We start from the raw sequence: 4,339 nt of genomic DNA on the forward strand, positions 1-4,339 counted from the left end.
TCATAAAAAATTTGAATAGGTGTGACTCTTGGCAATTATTTTCTGAAAATCCCATCCATGTGTAATCAATTACCCATTATAAATTTTGAATTCAAATTTCTAGTGACTGTTATAAACATTTTCAGCTGCTGGTAATCGATTACCAGAGAGCAAATCTCAATTTGAAATGATAGAATTCTTTGGTCAAACCTTTTGTTTTTCAATTTGGAAACTTCTTCCTAAGATTCTAGAGATCAACTTGATTATATATCTTGATTTTCTTGGATTCTTGTCTCAAATAAAACTTAGAAGCACTTGATCCTTCGACATCATCAAAACATTAAAATATCTTGCTTCTACATAGGAGTCATTTGACTTAATCAATCAATTGAAAAAATTCTTCAACTATTTCTCGTCCTTGGAAAATTCTTTTTGCAAAAATCAACTGCTTCTTTCATTCTCCCTTGCTACAAGGTTGTGAAAACAAAACAACGATGGATACCTTAGAGCCCTACACTGGGGCAATGAAAGGCATCATGCAAAAACCTCAAGCGAACCTAGGGGCAGATTAGAAGTTCTCACCCAATAGGTTCCCAGCTACAAGGTCATGACGAAAGATAACAATTGGTACCTCAAAGCCTTACACTGGGGCAATGAGGGGCATCGTGCATGAGCCTCAAGTGAACATTGGGGCTGATCAAAAGTTCTCACCCGTCGATGTTTATAAACAAAAAAAAGGGAGACAAGCCCTGGAATTTCAATGGATTGGTTAAACATCAAATGGCTCCATTGCCGTCACTCCAAAATGGTCAAGTGACTAAATAAAAAAGAACATACACTCTGAGGGAGTTCCCGGAGAGATTTGCAAAAAGATAGGATGAGGTTGCATGAATTATCACCTCTTTCAAAAGGACAGTCAATCTGTGTTTTCCAAAAAATTAAATCAAAATCAAAATCACAAAATAGGGAAAGAATGTCATGAACGTTGTACAACGTTCCATTACATTGCATTGTTTCATACGAAGTCTGCATTTACCGCATTTCAAGACAAAGGCTGCATGCATCTGCATCCCTAAAAATCATGTTAACTGCATAGATTTCCTACATCTAATATCCAGTCGTGTGGATTTGGGATGACCGACCCTCTCGATGAGTCGATCTCTTGCTTTCTCATAAGGGTGAACCCTTGGGTACTAGTACCCTCACCTTCAGAGGACTACACATCCTCGCCTTTGTAGGGCTACACGCCCTCACCTTCAGAGGACTACACGTCCTCGCCTTCAAAGGGTCATGTACCTTCACCTTCAGAGGACTACACGTCCTCGCCTTCAAAGGGTCATGTACCTTCAACTTCAGAGGACTACACGTCCTCGCCGTCAAAGGGTCATGTACCTTCACCTTTGTAGGGCTACACGCCCTCACCTTCAGAGGACTACACGTCCTCGCCTTTAGAGGACTACACGTCCTCGCCATCAGAGGACTACATGTCCCCCATTTTCAAAGGGGGACATGCCCTCACCTTTAGAGGATTGCACGTCCTCGCCATCATAGGACTACACTCCCTCGCCTTCAAAAGGCGACACGTCCTGAACTTCAAAGGGCTGCACGCCCTCACCATTAGAGGGCTACGTGTTCTCACTTTCAGTGGGCCCCATATCCACACCTTAAGATAATTTAAGGTCCTCTGCCCTTAAAAGCTTAACCGAGACTCGCGCTCCCGGTTAAGGGGCCAGTAGTTTCCTTTTATCAGTTTCGGGGCCACCCCCCTGATATTGGAGGGCGACCAACTGTGCAAGCACAACCAGAGAGGGAGGCTATCACACAACTACTATGCATACCGGGGCAAGATTTCACCCATGCCGCTGCAAAGAGACGAGTGTGGATCATGTGTACCAACATGACCCCTTTTTACACAGATATAAATGACGTTGCTACTTAGCAACATTCTGCCCAGCGACCGCAATACCGATCTCCCCCTGTGGAAGTATCAATTGGTCTGTGCCATCCCGACATAGGTAGGTATGCATTATTTCCAACTAATTTCTAATGCCATCTACTATTTGTAGGGATCGCGCCCGCAAGACACCCAGTGGACCCGAAGAAGTCCAACAGGGTCTTGGAGTTGTTAAGCTCTAATTACGGGTCTCTGTCAGTTCTACGGAGTATCTGTCACCTCCAGCAAGGGCATCAGGCCCCCTACTAATCAAGCTTTCATCAAGAAGTATTGCGTCTCCAGGCAGGCGTAAGGCGAAACACCACAGCAGCCTGGGGATGGCCAGCAGCGACCAACAGACGCACCGCCATCACCTCTAGAGTTCACCTCAGCTCATCCACAAAAAGGTTAGAGCGTTGCTTACGACCCATGGCCGACCAATAGGCGACCAAGTCCAAAGCCAAAGGTAAGCAAAGTACTAGGTCAGTGACCGACAAGTCATAAGGCGTCCAGCTCAAGACGTTAAAGAAGCGCTACTAGGAGGCAACCTAGTAACTTTTAAATTTTTGCTTGTTATTTGATCACCTTTTGTTTCTCAAGTCATAGTAGGACACACCTAGTTGCTCATGATCCTAGGAATTTAAATAAATCAAGCACAAGCTCGAAAGGTAGTCATACCTCACAAAATATATATATATATATATATATATATATATATATATATATATATATATATATATATATATATATATGTATGTTTAGGTAGAAAGATACCTTAGATATGCATGTATGTAAACAAAAAAACACACTTCACAAAATATATATATGTATGTTTAGGTAGCAAGATACCTTGGATATGCATGTATATAGCAAAAATACCTCACAAAAATATACACATGTTTAGGTAGCAAAATACCTCATGAAAAGGAAAAAAAAAAACAAAAAAAGCAAACAAGAAAAAGAAATAAACAAATGATAAAAAAGAAAAAAAGAAAAATAAGTTGTCTAGCTGAAAAACCAACATGCTTTTGAAAAGAGATGACTTCCAACTTTTCTTTGAAAAAATTTACTGATCATGACTAGTTTTTTTAAAAAAAATGTGTATACACCTGAAGGGTGAATGCTGTGAAAATTTTCCCGGACGTCCAAAATGGACTCGGATAAATGCACAAATGGATAAAAGAACATATTTTGGAAACATTGGGTTGACTAAAATAGAGGAAATGAATCCTGAGCCCTAGCATCACATGACCATAAAAATTTGACACTTGAGTGTCCACATAGGTGCATGCATGACCAGTTTTGCATAAAGTTTCCAAATCATCATCTTTGCATTTGTGTCATGGAAATAATGTGGGGCATCCCTTTTTATCCTTGAACCAAACCAAACCCTGACATGTATCGTGTCTAGCCATTCTACAAGCCTTGAACCAAACCATAAACCTTGACCCAGGGTGAGAATGTCAATCCTTACCCTCGGAAGCAAAAAAAGGAGAAGGAAAATTTCCAATCAAAGAGAAAGCAAAAAAAAGGAGAAAATTCCCAATCAAAGAGTGGGAGAAAGCAAAAAAGCAAAGAATGGGAGAAAGTAAAAAAAGAAGAAGAAAAAGGAAGGAAAGAAAGTTCCTGATCAAAGAAGCAGAAGAAATGTGTAGAAAGGTCTTTTGACCAGACAATATCTGAACAATACAGAATTGTCGCCAAATGAACAAAAGGAAGGAAAGGAAACCATGACCTAAAGTGGTCTTCTCCCTTTGATTACCAACCAAAATCCTGTGCGTCGGTGACTTGTTCGCCTCGCGTCAAACAAGAACAGAAAAGGAAGAAAGCCAGAAAAAATCAAATCAATTAAAAGCCGAAAAAACCCACCAAAAGAACCCATTTCCAAGGGAAGCCCTATTAATTCATGATCACGCATGTAATCTTTGATTTGATTGGAAATAATTCGCAAAGTCAAGTCGTGGCATATCTATGGTTCGGAATTAGGATGAAACACTTACCTGTGCGAGGTTGATACACTCTGAGTGATTTTCTTCTATTTTTTGTTGAACCCAATGTTTCCTCTAGATGGTCATTTAGAAACAAAATGCCAACATCCAAAATCTCATTTATGGTTATGGGGGGGTTTCATCAGCAGACTCTCCTTCCCCGGTAGACGCATTGTTTTTCACTCAAAAAGGCATATGCTGCTCTAATCAGTTGGAATATTGGTCTCTTTACTGAAGCATGTTTGCATTTTAGTGGAGAAAACACTGAGACTTTTTCAAGTCTCACAAGTTATCCAGAACTACGTAGGTCTGAGTTCCACATTTGAGGATACGTAGGAGCAAGAGCTTCACTTTTGTCGACCACACCGCTTTTTGTTACCATGACCCAAGAGCTGGTAGCCCGCGGAGACACCTTACGGTTATCAGCACCTCGTCATTC

This window comes from Glycine max, chromosome 4 (genome assembly GCF_000004515.6).
Source record: "Glycine max cultivar Williams 82 chromosome 4, Glycine_max_v4.0, whole genome shotgun sequence".
NCBI lineage: Eukaryota > Viridiplantae > Streptophyta > Magnoliopsida > Fabales > Fabaceae > Glycine > Glycine max.